The 16808-nt window shown below is 51.7% G+C and overlaps 1 pseudogene; it reads right to left on the bottom strand.

Annotated features, from left to right (window-relative positions):
• Positions 1 to 8853: 8853 nt before the first annotated feature.
• LOC136787165 (olfactory receptor 14C36-like) lies at positions 8854 to 9813 on the bottom strand (annotated as a pseudogene).
• Between the last annotated feature and the right edge of the window lie 6995 nt (positions 9814 to 16808).

The raw sequence follows: 16808 nt of genomic DNA on the forward strand, positions 1-16808 counted from the left end.
CTGATGCCTCTAGGTATGGGGATCTGCACAGGAAGGGAAAGACAATGATATGTTAGGACAGGCTTTTCTGAGTGAAACCTATGCCATTCCCCCAGCCATACTGCCATGCTTTTTCTTTCTCTACTGGAATCTTTCATTCAGCTCCATGACATGAGCTTCATTTTTTAAGGTTCAGTGTGCAATGAGGAGCAAGGGCGTCTGCTCCCGGGCTCTCAAGGGAATCAGTCCTGACCCAGTGCATTGAGTGTACAGGACCATGGCAGCAGGACAAGGTTTTATTTTCAGATTTTGTCAAATGAAATCATTTCTTAGCCAGAAGGGCATGTCTGCATCTGCATTCCCAGAGCTACAGAACGTAGTTGGCAGAAAAGTGCTTTAGGGCCACTTTTATTCTACACACCCTCATCCCCTTCATCATGCCCCAACAGTGTCCTCTGAAGTCAGAAATCCTGAGATTTTCTGCTTAACTCAGAATGAATGGCTGTGAGACCTGAGAGGCAAAGGGATTCACTGTGGCTTGGTGCAGAGTGAAGGGAGCTGGCTGGGCTTGTTCCCAGCTGCCCGGCACTTGCAGATTTTGGGCACCAAGGGCAATAACATTCATATTACACTTGAAAAGAAGCCAGACTCTGCTGAGAGCAGAGGAGGCCACTGCCAATCCCTCAGTGCCCAGCCCTTTTGAAGGTACCTGAGCAAGGTTTCAGCACCACACCTCTAGCCAAGGACACCTAACATTCATTTCTCCAGCGCAACAGCATGTCCTTGCGTGTAGCATCTCCTCCACTACACAAGGCTTCTAGATCATGCAAGCAGACGATGGGAAAGATTTGCATCCTGCAGGGCAGCTCACAGCTCTAAAGGCTGTGAGGGCAGAGGCTTTTCTTAGCGGGACAGGAGGCAAGGGGGCTTGCACAGAGGAAGCGGTCTGCACTGAATGAAAAAATATGGAGTTTTGTGATGAATTCTCCCTCCGACAAGATTTCTGATTTACCTTCCACTCATTCCTCGGTCATATCCCTGAAGCTTTTACTTCCAGGAGCTCTTTCCCTGTCTCACGTCTTCTTCCTGTTTCTGCTCACAACCGCAGTGTGAGAAAGAGTCTTGTGTTTTTGCAGTAGAATGTGTTTTTGCAGTGGAAAATTCCACTAACCTTGCATATTCAAAAGTGATTGTGCAGGCATGACAGTGACATGGAAGTGGGGAGTATGATACACAGATAAAGGAAAGGCCCCATTCTCTCAAAACAAGGATAGCTAAGAAAAACAGGATGAGCAGTGCAGAATCAGTAAAAACAAAAAATCATGCGCCCTCTAGTCATGAGAGAAGAAGGAAATAAAAAAGGAAAAGGAGAAATTAACAGCTGGTCAAATCAAATTCTACATATATGGTATAGTAATAAGCATCGAATAGTTTGTGAACTTGTACTCAGCCAATGAGGAAACGGCAGGAATCAAGTGTTGGGTAATAGGAAATATGGGGTTATGATATACTTTTGCTGGGCGCTCCTGCCTGCAGGACACTCGCCATTGCAATCACGAATAAAATAGCTTCACAGAAAATCCTGTCCGAGAAAATTATTGGGTTTTTCTCACACCACCCCAAACTCTATGCAGTAATCTTTGCCCTTCAGAAACCTACCTGTATACAGGACAGTGGCTAGCTGGATGTGCGTCTTTGTAGGTGGAAAAGGACCTGTCAGAAAGCCCTGCTGGGTTCAGCAAAGTTGATGCTGTAGCTTTCGATAGGAAGAGGAGAGGCTGAAGGCAGTTTTGGGGCTGCTCACAAACCCACTGATCATCAAAGTTAACAGCTCAGGAGTCTCAGCAATGTGCTCACGCTGGACAGCTCCTTTTCCGTGTCTCCTTAATTCCCCTCCCTGTCCAGTAGAGTAGGTAACTAAAAAGAGGGCAGAAAATCCCTTCTTTGATCATTCTTGTGAAAAAAAAAAAAATGCCTGGGAAATGATACTGGGTGCTTTGGAGCTGTGAGCAGGCTGTCCCATGCAGCAGCCTCCCCGCAGCACCCGGGGCAGCTCCCTGGGCAGAGCTGTGGCTGCATTGCCCTCCAGCCAGAGACTTATTGGGGTCAGGGCTGGCAAGTGTTCTCCCCCAGCGAACTCTGTGCATCCTGCCACTTCTGCCTGCCTTTCTTTACCCACTCTGTCTCTGCAGGCAGTGCCCCCAGCCCTGCTGCGCTGGGCAGAGGAGCTGCTCCTGGGCAGAGCTGGCTCTCTGCAGCGCTGCCCGCTTGCCAGGAGCTCCCCTTGGGCCCAGGAGCCCGGCCCAGCTCAGCAGCACAGGCCCAGCCCAAGGCCTCACTTGCTCTGCCCCCCACCAGGCTCCCTGCCCATGGCCCTGGGGCTCCTGGGCTCACAGCTCCTGGAAGGCAGCAGGGTCCCTCCTGGGGAACACACTTGGAAGCAGACAAAGCAAACACTGACTGGCCTTCTCTAAGCATCGTGCTGACTTATTTCTGCAGCAGGAATTGCCCTGCCAGGGTGTGCAGGGCTGCAGGACATGCCAAAGTTCCTCTCTGTTGTTCAACTTACTCATCAGTGAAGTCAATGATGTAATAGACTGCACCCTCACAAACTTTGCCGATGACACAAAGCTGGGAGGAGTGGCTGATACCACAGAGGGACCTCAACAGGCTGGAGAGATAGGCTGAGAGGAACCCCACGAAGTTCAACAAGGGCAAGTGCAGGGTCCTGTCTCCTTCCTAGGGTGGAATAAACCCCAGCACCAGTACAGGCTGGGAATGACCTGCTGGAAAGCAGCTCTGCAAAGAAGGACCTGGGAGTCCTGGTGGACAGCAGGCTGAGCATGAGTCAGCACTGTGCCCTTGTAGCCAAGAAGGCCAACGGGATCCTGGGGTGCATTCGGAAGGGTGTTGCCAGCACGCCAAGGGAGGTGATCCTCCCCCTCTACTCAGCCTGTACAGGTGCTTGGTGTTATTCCTCCCTAGGAAGGAGACACCACAAAGAAAAGGTGGTATGAATGACAAGCCTGACAGGGTTAGAAAAGCAACATTTAGTTGCAGAAGAAGCACTAGGGCTGAATTCTCATGAAATGTTACTAGTTCCTTGACAGAGCAGCACACTGCCACAGTCATGGTGACTGCCTGGCAGCTTTGTGCCTGGGTATCACTGTGAGATCAGCCAAATGGGATGAAGGCTTTGTTCCTCATCCCTACTGTTGAGAGAGGGGTTTTGCCTCTCAGCAGGAGCTATCGCTGCCACATGTCACCCAGGCAACGTCTGTGAGTGGCATCTGCCCTTGGGGCCCAGAGATGTGCAAGGCCTTGGTTCTCTTGCTTTCCAATATCCACTGGCATTCCATCCAAGCTAAGCAACCCAAGGCCTTCTCCAGAGCTGATCATCACGGAAAGGCACTTCTGGGACTCCTTGCAACAGCCTGCAGTAATGCTGCCATTGCTTATGTCAATTGTGGGTGCCTGGAGTGTTTCGGACTCTTCTAGAGGTGAGTTTGAAGTATGGGAATGCTTTATACAAACACAAAAGAGCTTTGACATGTTGGCTTGTGCTCAGTGACTTCTGTCCTAGAGCACTGCAGGTTATTGAATCAAAGTCTGGAATACCTGGAGTGTGTCCAGTGTCCTAGAGCCACTCACACACTGGCTGATACTGACTTGGTTACTGAAAATACAGTTTGGTGGGAGACTTCAACTTCCCAGATGTCTTCTGGAAAGACAACACAGCAGAGAGGAATCAGTCTAGCAGGTCTCTGGAGTGGGTGGAAGATAACTTCCTGACAAAGCTGCTGAGTGAGCCAACCAGGGAACATGCCCGGCTGGACCTTTTGATTGTGAACAGAGAAGGCCTTGGGGGGAATGTGAAGGTTGGAGGCCATCTTGGGCATAACGATCAGGAATTAATAGAGTTTTTGATTTTTGGAGAGGTAAGGAGCGGGGTTAGCATAATTGCCGCCCTGGACTTCAAGAGGGCTGACTTTGGCCTGTTAAAGAGCTTGGTTGGCAGAGTCCCTTAGGAGGCAGTTGTGAAAGGCAAAGGAGTCCAGGAAGGCTGGACACTCTTCAAGAAGGAAATCCTAAAGGCACAGGAAAAAGCCATTCCCATGTCCCAAAAGATGAGCCAGTGGAGAAGGTTGGCCTGGCAGAACAGAGAGGTTTGGATAGGGCTCAGTAAGGAAAAGAGAGTTTATGACCTTTGGAAGAAGGAGCAGGACACTCAGGAGAACTACAAAGATGTTGTGAGGCTGTGCAGGGAGAAAATTAGAAGGGCCAAAGCCCAGCTGGAACTCAGTCTGGCTACTGCCATGCAAGAGAATAAAAAATGTCTTTATAAATGCCTTAGCAACAAAAGGAGGACTAAGGAGAATCTCCATCCTTAATTGTATGGGGGGAAACATAGTGACAAGAGATGAGGAAAAGGCAGAGGTACTTAATGCCTTCTTTGCCTCAGTCTTTAGTATGAAGCCCAGTTGTTCTCTGGGTACCTAGCCTCCTGAGCTGGTAGGTAGGGACAGAAAGCAGAATGAAGCCCTCCTAATCCAAGAGGAAATGGTTAGCAACCTGCTACTCCGCTTAGTCATACAGAAGTCTATGGGGCTAGAGGGGACCCACCCAAGAGTATTGAAGGAGCTGGCAGAAGTACTTACCAAGCCACTTTCCGTCATTTATCAGCAGTCCTGGCTGCCAGGGGAGGTCACAGCTTACTGTCGGCTAGCAAACGTGATGCCCATCTACAGGAAAGGCCAAAAGGAGGACCCATGGAGCTACAGGCCTGTCAGTCTTACATTGGTGCCGGGGAACATTATGATGCAGATTATCTTGAGTGCCATCATTCAACACATACAGGACAACCAGGTGATTGGTATCAGTCAGCATGGATTTATGAAAGGCAGCTCCTGCTTGATGAACCTGACCTCTTTCTATGACAATGCGATGCACTTGGTGGATGAGGGAAAGACTGAGGATGTTGTTTACCTAGGGTTTAGTAAAGCTTTTGACTCTGTTTCCCAGAGCATTCTCCTGGAGAAACTGGCTTCTCATGTCTTGGATGGGCGTGAGCTTTGCTGGGTAAAAAAAATGGCTGTGTGGCTGGGCCCAAAGGGTTGTGGTGAATGGAGTTAAATCCAATTGGAACTCGAGACTATGGCCTGGACAAGTCTGTAGGTTGTGCGAGGGATTCCTGTGTGCTGGCACCACGCATCCTGGCTGTGAGAAAAATCTCAATAATTTTCTTCAGACAGGATCTTCTGCAAAGCTATTTTATTCGCAATTGCAATGGCGGGCGTCCTGCAAGCAGAAGTGCACAGTAAAAGTTTATCATAACCTTGTATTCCCTATTACCCGACACCTACACTTTTGCTCTCTAAGGCTTCCCGAAGGGAGGTTGTGATGAGGAGGGGGTTGGCCTCTTCTCCCAGGTAACTAATGATAGGACTCGAGGAAATGTCCATGAGTTGCGCCTGGGGAGATTTAGATTAGATATCAGGAAAAACTTTTTCTCTCAAAGAGTGGTCAGGCACTGGAACGACCTGCCCAGGGAGGTGGAGGAGTCACTGTCCCTTGCGGTGTTCAAGAAGCACCTGGATGAGGTGCTATGTTATATGATTTAGTAGCTTAGTGGGTAGTATTGGTGATAGGAGGACATTTGGACTAGATGATCTTATAGGTCCTTTCCAACCCTGTGTTTGTATGATTCTATGACTTGATTTCCCCTATGTCCTCATTGGCTGAGTACTGCAGGTTCACAGCCTACTCGATGCCCTTCTATGTCATATATGTACATTTTTTTGGACCAACTGATAATTTCTCCTTTTCCTTTTTTTTTTCTTTTTTTTTTTTTCCTTATTCTCTCACGACTAGAGGCTCATGATTTTTGTTTTTACTGACTTCGCACTTCTTGTCCTGTTTTTCTTAGCTCTCCTCCTTAATTTGGGACAGTGGGAACTTCCCCTTCTATTGCAAAACCACAACTATGTTTCTCACACTGGCACACTTACCCGTAAATTCCTGGAGTTAACTACACTTGAAACAGCCATTGAGACGCCGAGAAACTCGTGTTGGATCATGTGTGATAAACTCAGGCTGAAAGACTCAAGAGCAGGTGACTTTGACTGGCTGTGGCAGAGCCCAGCAGCCTGCCCCAGTCTGGGAATATGTCCCCTTCCAACTAGGGAAATTAAGAGGGATTAATAGGAACAGACCCATCAGGTCAATCTGCATAATACGGAGAAGTAATGGTTCTTGTGCTGTAGGTGCAGCAGGCAGGAGGCCTTGGATTGGGCCTCAGAAGACTCAGGCAGATCTAATGCGGTTCATCCCTGAGCTAAGACAAACACTGTGAGCAGAGCGAAGGACACCGAGTGGTGCCCTAGCATGAAGGAGGATGCAGAGCACAGTTGTAAGAGGCGTCTTTCTTGTGCCACGACCAATGCAGGTTCGTCTGAAGTGAAAGCCCCAGACCAGGACCCATAGAGTGAAGGTCCCTGGGCACAACTGCAGAAAGACTTTGCAAGACTTCTGCCACTGACAGCTTGAAACACCAAATGCATCTTGGCAGTAGTAGGTCCTTTTGGCACAGGGGCAGATGTCCTCCCTGGCAACACCACCACGGAGGCCACCACTGCAAAGCTGCTGCGTGACACTGACTTTTGTCCCCGGGGTCCAGACAGAGGAGAGGGGAAGGGGAGAGGCAGGCCGTGGGGAGGGGGCTGGAGTGAGGTCACTGCCACTGCAGCAGCCTGACTGGCCCTCAGAAGGGCTGGCCGGCAGGCACTATGACATCATCCCGCGCATCAGAGAGCCCCTGGGCAGAAATGACGTCACTGCAGAGGGGAGGGCGAGGGGCTGGCAGAGCCCCATCGAGGGGCTGGTTGTGGGTCCCCTCTGCTACAGCCACCTGACGGCGCGGGGCAGGCAGGAGGGCAGGCAGGGCTCGTGGCCGCCTTGCTCAGGACGAGCCCTGGGCGAGCTGGGTGAGAAATCTGTGCCTTAGCTCCAGCAAAAGCTCTTCTCTTTGCTCTTGACTTTTCTCGATAACACCACTTCCAGGCGAGCTCTGCCCTTGCTAAAACCATACCTCCATCTCCACCATAAATTTCTGTTTCAGAGCCTGTCCTTTCTGTCACACCCTGGCAGATCCTTTGTGGTCCCTCTCAGCACCCTGTCGCTGCAGCGTCCCAGCCCCACTGCCCCACACATGCTTCCACAGCCGTGCTGCCAAGGCACCACACATGGCAGTGCACATTCAGGGCTGGGTCAAGCTCCCCCGTTACAATCCCAATGAGACCCTCACAGTCCCTTCCTGCCATGGGCCTCCTGCTTTTGCAGCCTCCTCCAGCCCATGGCCCCTGCCCTGCCCCAGCCACATCCCATGGGGACCTCTGCAGACAGCCCTGCTCCAGGTCTGCAGGGCTCTGGGCCAGGACAGAGGCCAGCACAGCTGGCCAGTCCCCCAGCACAGACCCGGAGCATGGCTCTCCCACCTCCTTGCCCTCTACCCACCTCCCTGCCCTCATCCCAGTCCAGTGGCAGCAGCCCCATGGCAGTGCCCACCGCAGGCTGCTGCAGGGCTCTGGGCACTGCCACCACAGCCCCAGCTCCTCTGAAGGGCACAGCAGCTCCTGGGGGCACAGAGGGCTCAGCCCCACATATGGGACAACCATGGCACAAGCGTACAGAGGTCAGTGTCCCCTGCTGTGTCCCCTGCTCTCTTCTGCAGCACATCCTCAGAGGCCCGCAGCCCCTCTGGGCCATCCCTGGGGGTCCTCAGGCAGCTCCTGCTGCCCCAGGGCCAGGGCAGCCTGCCTGAGCTGCTGCAGCCAGAAAGGGGTTTGCTATTCCCATTACTTTCTGATCAGCTGAGAGTGGGTCTCAGACAAATAATTTTTTGTGGCTTCATTTATTTTGTTTAAATACACAAAGAATCTGGCTCCTCATTTCTGCAAACCCTCAGGGTCACACAAGATATCCATCAGGCTGGATGCGGCTCTGGGCAGCCTGCTTTAGTGGCTGGCAACCCTGCCCAGAGCAGAGCGGTTGAAACTACGGGATCTTTAAGGTCCTTTTCAACCCTGGCCATTCTATGATATGATATTCTATATCATTCTATGATATGATATTCTATGATATGATATGAAAAAGAAAACCAAACAAATCCCTCCAGAAGTTCAGACAGGCTTGCCATGTCATTACATAAACTGTAATTCGTCTGAAGAAGAAAAGAAGCACTTTATAGCTGTGGAAAGGCACAGTCAGTTTCCTCAACACATCCTTACAAACATCCATGACATCACTTTCCTAATGGCATTCTTGAGCTCCTGGTTCCTCATGCTGTAGATGAGGGGGTTCACTGCTGGGGGCATCACTGAGTACAGGAAAGCCAGCACAAGGTCCAGGGATGGAGAGGAAATGGAGGGGGGCTTCAGGTAGGCACACATGCCAGTGCTGAGAAACAGAAAGACCACGGCCAGGTGAGGGGGGCACGTGGAGAAGGCTTTGTGCCGTCCCTGCTCAGAGGGCATCCTCAGTAGAGCCTTGAAGATCTGCACATAGGAGAAAAGAATGAAAACAAAACAAAACAAAACAAAACAAAAGAGCCAAGCCTTCAGGCAATGCACTCTGGAGATACTTTTTTTTTTCTTTTCCTTTTTTTTTTTTCTTTTCTCAAAAGCTATGTAAGAGTGAACTCTGACCTGTTGTTAGACATATGTTTATTGAACCTCAAGAGTAAACAGAGTAATATAATTCCTCAGGAGAAGTAGGATAGTTTTCTAAGAGTGTAATAAATGCAAATGACACCAAAGTTAACAATTACAATAATGATATGAAAGAAGGACCAGGCCTGCACGGAGATACTAAGTTAAGTCATTTCTGGAAAAAGAAGGGAAATTTTTCACTATTGAGAAATATCCATAAAATCACTTTCCTAATGTCACCCTTGAGCTCCTGGTTCTTTATGCTGTAGATGAAGGGGTTCAGTGTTGGAGGCACCACGGAGTACAGAACTGCTACCACCAGGTTCAGGGATGGAGAAGAGATGGAGGGGGGCTTCAGGTAGGCAAACACGGCTGTGCTGAGAAACAAGGAGACAACAGCCAGGTGAGGGAGGCACATGGAAAAGGCTTTGTACTGTCCCTGCTCAGAGGGCATCCTCAGCACAGCCTTGAAGATCTGCACATAGGAGAAAAGAATGAAAACAAAACACCCCAAAAACAGAAAACCACTAAATGTGAGAAGCTCAATTTCCCTGAGTTAGGAGTCTGAGCAGGAGAGCTTGAGGATGGAGGGGATTTCACAGAAGAACTGGTCCACAGCATTGCCTCGGCAGAGGGGCAGGGAAAATGTATTGGCAGTGTGCAGGACAGCATTGAGAACCCCACTGCCCCAGGCAGCTGCTGCCATCTGGGCACAAGCTCTGCTGCCCAGGAGGCTCCCGTAGTGCAGGGGCTTGCAGATGGCAACGTAGAGGTCGTAGGCCATGGCGGTGAGAAGAAAATACTCTGCTGATATCAAGAAGACAAACAGAAAGAGCTGTGCAACACATCCTGCATAGGAAATGGCCCTGGTGTCCCAGAGGGAATTGGCCATGGCTTTGGGGAGAGTGGTGGAGATGCAGCCCAGGTCAAGGAGGGCAAGGTTGAGGAGGAAGAAGTACATGGGGGTGTGGAGGCGATGGTCGCAGGCTACGGTGGTGAGGATGAGGCCGTTGCCCAGGAGGGCAGCCAGGTAGATGCCCAGGAAGAGCGCGAAGTGCAGGAGCTGCAGCTCCTGCGTGTCTGCGAATGGCAGGAGGAGGAACTCGCTGATGGAGCTGCTGTTGGACATCTGATCCTCCTGTGAATTGGGATCTGCTCCTCTGGACAGGGAGGCCTGTCCAAGGAGGAAAGAGAATTAAAATGTTAGGGTAGACCTCTGTGAGGAAAACCTAGCCTATTTTATTACATTTATTTATTTATTTATTTATTTATTTATTTTAAACTATAAAAAAACTGCCTCTTCACTTGTGGGAGGACTGGTCCTCTGCTTGATGTCACAGTGGTGCTCCCTGAGGGTGCTACTGGGGGCAAGAGACTCTGCAGGAGACAGTGCTGACCTATAGCAAGAAGTAAATGGAACATGGGGAGGTCTCAGATGAGCTGTGTTTGATGTAACAAGGAGTTTTGGAGTACACTTTCTCAAAATTCACCCAAGTGCAGAGCAGGGCTTTGTGCACAGTGCTTTGGTTTGTTACTTTATACTTGTCCCCCTCCACCTGAGGAGTGCATTTAAGGCACAAATCCTTGGCACATTTACTGCCCACCAAGTGAAACCTTGGGGTCCTGGGAGGCAAAGGGACTGTCCCTCAGGGCAGAGTGAGGACAGTGGTTGTGTCCATCCATCCTGGTCTCAGCTGCCCTGTGCAGGCACCTCTGGAGGATGGTCACACGCAGGTGTTCCCCTGAAAAGAACCTGGATGCTGCTGAGAGCAGAGGAATCCAGGTTCAAAGTGCAGATCTCCAAACACCTCACCCATCTCATCGTACCTGAGGAGGATCTCAGCTCTCTGCTTTTCACCACGGACACAGAGGGATCATAACAGCTGCCAATATACAGCCATCCACCAGCATTTCTATGGCCTTAGGACTGAAGTTTCTTCTCCATGGGACTGCTAGATAACACAGGGCTGCTAGGGAAGAGCTGTGTCCCTGTGCAAGGCAGCCTGCAGCCCATCAAAAGCCCCAGTGACATTAGGGCTCGAAGTCTATAGTTTGAGAAAAAGGAGAGTGGAGAGTGGCTCCAGGGGAGGCATCTGCAGTACAGGGATGGCAGGGAAGTGCTCAAATCCCCCCTGCCGCTGAGTTTCTGGGAGCAGCTCCCTCTCACTCCCGGACCAAGGCTCTGCTGCCTGCAGCTGTCCCTGCCTGCAGCTGGGTCTCTGTCCCCACACCTCCTGCCTGCAGGTCACAGCCCCCATCCCACCCGCCGGGTGCTCAGCCCTGCCCTGCAGACACCTCCTGGCAGCAGGGCTCTGCCCAGGGGCAGCTCGCTTGGGGGCACGTCCTAGAGACCAGGTCACCCAGACCCTGCTGACACTGCATGTGTGGTGGAGCTTTTTATGGGCAGAGGGGCAGGCAAGGGACGTGGTACAGGCCTTCTAATGCTTGTTGTGAAAGCTTAGGAGAGTCTGACATCTCTTGGAAATAACGGCATCTATTGCTATTACCGCTGAGCCAAAGAAGACAAAATGGAAAGCTCAGCAGGCTCAGGAAAGCTGGGACTGAAGCTGAAATCCCCTGCCTGATCCCTTCTCCTGCAATGTCCCCTTGAATACATCAAGGTTTTGCTGTGGATCTGTGAGCAGGCTGCCCCAGGCAGCAGCCTCCCACCAGCAGCAGGACCCTGCCCTGCCGGGGGGGCTCCTTCCACCCGCAGCTTCTCCCCGCAGCGCCCTGGGCAGCTCCCCGCGCAGGCTGAGTGCTGAGCCTGGCAGGCGGCAGAGGCCCTGCCCCGGCACACAGCCCCTGGGGCACAGCAGGGACCCTGCTCTGCACCACAGCCCTGGGCACCCCTGCCTGCACCCGCGGCTTCTCCTTCCTCCAGGAGCTGCGGCTGCATTGCCCTCCAGCCAGAGACTTACCGGGGTCAGGGCTGGCAAGTGTTCTCCCCCAGCGAGCTCTGTGCATCCTGCCACTTCTGCCTGCCTTTACCCACTCTGTCTCTGCAGGCAGTGCCCCCAGCCCTGCTGCGCTGGGCAGAGGAGCTGCTCCTGGGCAGAGCTGGCTCTCTGCAGCGCTGCCCGCTTGCCAGGAGCTCCCCTTGGGCCCAGGAGCCCGGCCCAGCTCAGCAGCACAGGCCCAGCCCAAGGCCTCCCTTGCTCTGCCCCCCACCAGGCTCCCTGCCCATGGCCCTGGGGCTGCAGGGGAACCTGCTGGGAAACAGCCTGAAGGAATCCCTGGGATTCCTCCCTCATCTGGGCACAGATGCACTTGACAGCAGACTCGTTTCTCCTTGCAGAGAGCCAAGTAAGTGTAATAATCACATCTTCTTGTCCCACTATCAGTTTGGGCACCCAGACAAAGTCAGGGAATCTTCTTCTTTATCCTCTGTTCAGGGAAGGGATTCAGCAGAGTCACTTGAGACATCTCATGATGGATTTTAGGACTGGGACCAAAAGGGGGCTCAGCTCACACCCGTGCCTGCCCCAGACCCACAGGACCTGGGATTCCTCTGCCCTCCCTTTAATGTACGCCACATGGGCACCTGAAGGTGAGCTCCTTTTCTCAGCTCCAGCATCATTAATGGAGATGGAGGAAATCAGGGGGTTGCAAACACCTGGTGACATGTCAGGGGGCAAAGGGACGTGCAGGTATCTGCAAGCTCTCATGGAGGAACCCTGAGGGACAGGGCAGCACCTGGCAGCATCCCCTTTTTACCAGTATCATCCCCCAGTATCAGTTTAGACATGAAGTCATGTTCGGGGACTGATTTCCTTCATCCCCACTTGAGGAAGGAATTCAGCAGAGTCAGTCGAGGCATCTCATGCTGCTTGTTATTCCTGGGGCTGGAAGGGGTCTCAGCTCCCTCCCATGCCTGCCACAGACCCGCAGGACCTGGGATTCCTCTGGCCTCAGTTCAGGTGTCCACAACATAGGCACCTTAATGCGAATTACTGAGCCACAATAGCTCCTTAGTGGAGATGGAGGACAGGCAGGAGCTGTTCAGATGCAAACATCTGGTGAAATTTGTGGCTGATCCTCTGAGAGTCAGCTGGAGGCATATGTCCTTTGGGTAACTGAAATGGCAGCAGATGGCACATGTAGGACAACTGAACCTGTCCCTACTCCTTATGTGCAGGGCAGCCTGCAGAGGCTGTCAGCAGAGCAAAAGGAGTCATGTGTCACAGGGAGAGCTAAACCTATTCTGTTCTCTTCTACATGACCCTTGGCTGTAATGGCTGTTGTGTCACGGACATCTGCACAGGGCCTCAGCTCTCACCAGCAAGGTCTCCCTGCCCTTTGTGCCTTGAGGCAGGACTCTGCAGGGGCACGACAGCTGATGGGTGGGGACAAAATCAGTGGTTACTGTGCAATCTACGCCCTTAACAGTTCATGGGACCTTAGGCCCTGCATCCAAGGGTACAGGGAGAGTGTTCTGGCCAGGAGGTACTGGTTCCTTATGATCCCAGGAAGGGATCGGACAGCAGCATTCAGATACTGTAAGGGATCATTTAACTGCTCTTAGAACTAAGACTGTAAGGAGAGAAGACTATAGATGATCTATTGAATCTGGTGTGACTTCATTCTAGACACAGTACTCCACTGTTAGTTGCAGCTCTCCATTAGACATTTGCACTGACCCTATGGGATTATTAAAGGTTGAACAAATTTTGCTGATCAGTCCTTGGCTCTCCAGTAATGAATCAGCATATATGTGGTAATCAGGGAGTCTCGGATAGTGTCGTATTGCCACTGGTGCACCATTTGGGTAGCTACTGGCACTTCGACCCTGAGCAACCCCACAACTGAAGGATTCTGTGAGGGACCGGGCAAGGTAGAAAACTGTTTAATGTGCATAAATCACCATAAATCACCTCCAGCATGGCCAATTCCATCAGATACGGGCTGCCTCTCTCCCAGGTGGTCCATTTGCCTGAGTGACATGCAACATCTTCCTTGAAGAGATACCTTTCCTTTAGGCCTGACAGGAGTTGCCTCAAGAGAGTGAGGATTTGTGCCCCCTTTCCAATGCCCTCTTCCCTGGGGAGGGATCCCAGCTGCTTGGCTTCCCTGCCCTCTAATTCCAGGCTACTGGCCCTGTTTTCCCCGTATCAGATCAGCCAAGTGACAATGTGCTGGCCTAGATGATGGCTGAAATCTTTTTGCCTATCTCGCAGCTCCCCAAGGAATAATGATCAGGTGCTTATCGCTGCTTTTATGATATCATTATTCATCCACCTTTTCCTATGATGGCCCTACTTCAGGGTAGCCTGCCTCATCTTCTTCTTCTTCCTTCCCTGTATGAGTAGGAGCTTTTTTCCTTGCTAAACAAGATGATTTTATCTCTCTTGCTTCTTCTCGGGTATATGTATGACTGATACAGGCACAGGCTCGTTCTCTGGCCCAGTCACAGGGATTGGAGTTTTGTAGATTGCAACGCAGTAAGCATAGGCCAAGCCTGAGCACATTGCAGAGATTTCTGTCTCTTTGGGATTGCCAGAGTGATGACACTCCTTTTTCAAGCATTCTGCCAATTTTTTAGGATTCTGCACTTGTTCAGGGGTGAAGTTCCAAGGCACTGCAGGTGCTCACTGTTGTAGGTGCCTGCCCATATCCTCCCACACTCCCTGCCACTCGTAGCTATCCTGCCTCAGAGTAGATCTTTGTGTGGCATTCTGAAATAGTTTACCCTAATCATAAACAAAAAATGAAACACATTCAGGAGATAGAACAATAGGTACAGGTTTGAACATCCCAAGGATATTTGAAGTTTTGAAGAGGTATTGTAACTAGCCTGGAGGAGAAAGGGGGAGGTGAAGGAGAAAGGGAGAGGGAAGAAGTGGGGAGAAGAAGCGACCCCCCCTCATTCCTCCCATAGATTGTCTCCCCGAGGAGAAAAGGTAAAGACTGTTAATTATGAACAGTTTCCGAGAGAAGGTTCCTCAAGTATGGAGGTGACAGCAATGCTGAGTACAACTACCATAATTACGCAGTAGAGTGAACTAATAACCATAAACCAGCCCCCGAAAGGATAAACAGCACAACGTGGAACACACACAGTATGTAATGTGCTATCCAACACAATTCTGAGGGCAAACAGAGCTACTACGTCGAGATAAAAACAAAATAAACATTGTGGTCAGCAACTATGAAGGTGATATAATGCTTATAACAGATTTATTTTAACATGATCCAGTCATAGCTGTCATTATCTCACCCTTTGGGCCCCACACAGGATCCATTTGGGAAGCACGGCATCCCATGGGAGGGATGCAGGGGCAGAGATTGACCGTCAAGGAGCAGTGGAGACAAGTGCCATGGACTGACTGCAATCCCCATTCCCCTGTTCCACCCAGGGGAAGGAGGTTTAAAAGTGTGGATAGGGGGAATGGTGTTTTTAGTTTGCTTGTAGTTCCTGGCGGTTGTAGTCCACCAGTGATAGGCAATTAATTATATTAGTCTGTCTATGCTAAATCTGTCTTGCCCCGATGATAACTGGTGCCCATGAGGATATTTGGTGGGTGACCTCCTATTCTACCTGAACCCTTGATCTCTTTTCATCATATTTCTCCCCCTTTTCCTTGTAGGTGTGGAAGTGAAAGAGCAGTTGCTGTGGAGTTCACCTGCATAGCCGGGTAAAACCACCATAGCAGAGATATAGGAAGGGTTCAGCACCAGGATTGTGGCCATCCAGGGATGGCATCTCAGCATCCAGGACATGCTCTGCCAGCCTGGCGGAACAGGAGGGAAGGAACAGAGGTTCCCCTGAAGGAGAGCAGTGCAAGGGGAAGGCTTGATTTCCAACTCAGGCATGGCTGGAACATTCCTGAGAGGCCTGTGGGAGCTGCAGGCCACACCAGTCTCTGGGACACCAGAGGTCTTTCCTCCCAGAGACAGATCCCAAAGAGGCACCACCTCCCAGGGAAACCTGGCCCTGGATTGTCCCCCATCACGACGAGGCTGAGCCATGCCTAGTGGATCCCTGGGGCTCAGGGCAGCCCTAGCATCAGGACCTAGGAGTCGTGGTTGCTGCAACGTCCCCTGAGCCCATTGGAATCCTCAGGCAGGGCTCTTGCAGCAGCCACCTGTCCTGCCCAGCCCCCCAAAACAGCCCAGGGCTTGCAGCTTGGGACAGCTGACAGCCCCTGGGACACTCCTTGGGAAGGGGCTCCTGACACCCTCACCTTTGGAGGAGAGCTGCAGGAGCACTGGGAACATGGAAGTCAGATCAGAGGTGATGGTCACCCTCCAGCAGCCGTCCATCTCGCTTGCTGCTGGCCCTCAGCTCATGACAATGGATGCCCGCCCTGGCTCCTCAACCACAGCTCCTCTGCAAGATGCCCCTGCTCCTCCGCCCGTCAGTGAGGGTCGCCCAGTGCAACCTTGCTGCCTGCTGCCCCCAATCCTGGCCACAGAAGGACAGCGGTGGGGAGCACCCAAGCAGTGCCCAGCAGGGACCAGGCCTTGCAGGGAAGTGCTGGCACTGCTGCTGCTCCAGTGACGATATCCTGGTGATGCAGTGCATCCCCCTGTGACATCAGCACGTGTCATCTGGAGGCCTGGGAGGTCACCAGCATGGAGACGGCACTGCTTGGGAGAGAGATGAGAGATTTCCCTTCTTGTCCTGAGAAACAGTCACCTCCCTTCTGCCCAGTTCTTTTCCACAGGATCCTGACAAATCCACCAGGAACATCTGCAAATGGTGACCAAGCCCATGGAATATAGGAAGTGGAGCCCTGGAGACGTCACTACTGCCACCCTGCCCCAACACACCTCTGCTCTTGGGAGCCCTTCCAGGAAGGTGGGTTTTGAGGCTTGTCCTAGGCCTGGGCTTTTTTCAAAAGATGGGAGCAAAGGCAGCTCAGTATGCAAAGACAGCCCCTCGGTATGCCTGAACTCCTCTTCAATGCATGTCCCTCACTTGGAGAAGTAGGATGTGTTATATGGAGGGAATTGCAGCACATGCCAGTGCCTTCCTTCCCGGACATCTCACGGGGCTCTGAGATTTGAGGCCTCAGCACCATCCCCCGGTCTGCCATGCAGGAGGCAGAAGTAGTACACGAGGGAATGGCAAACATACTCTCAGCACCTCATGGCAAGGGAAAGGGGTAGGGCAGTGCTGCA

Source organism: Anser cygnoides, chromosome 28 (genome assembly GCF_040182565.1).
Source record: "Anser cygnoides isolate HZ-2024a breed goose chromosome 28, Taihu_goose_T2T_genome, whole genome shotgun sequence".
In the NCBI taxonomy this organism is placed as follows: domain Eukaryota; kingdom Metazoa; phylum Chordata; class Aves; order Anseriformes; family Anatidae; genus Anser; species Anser cygnoides.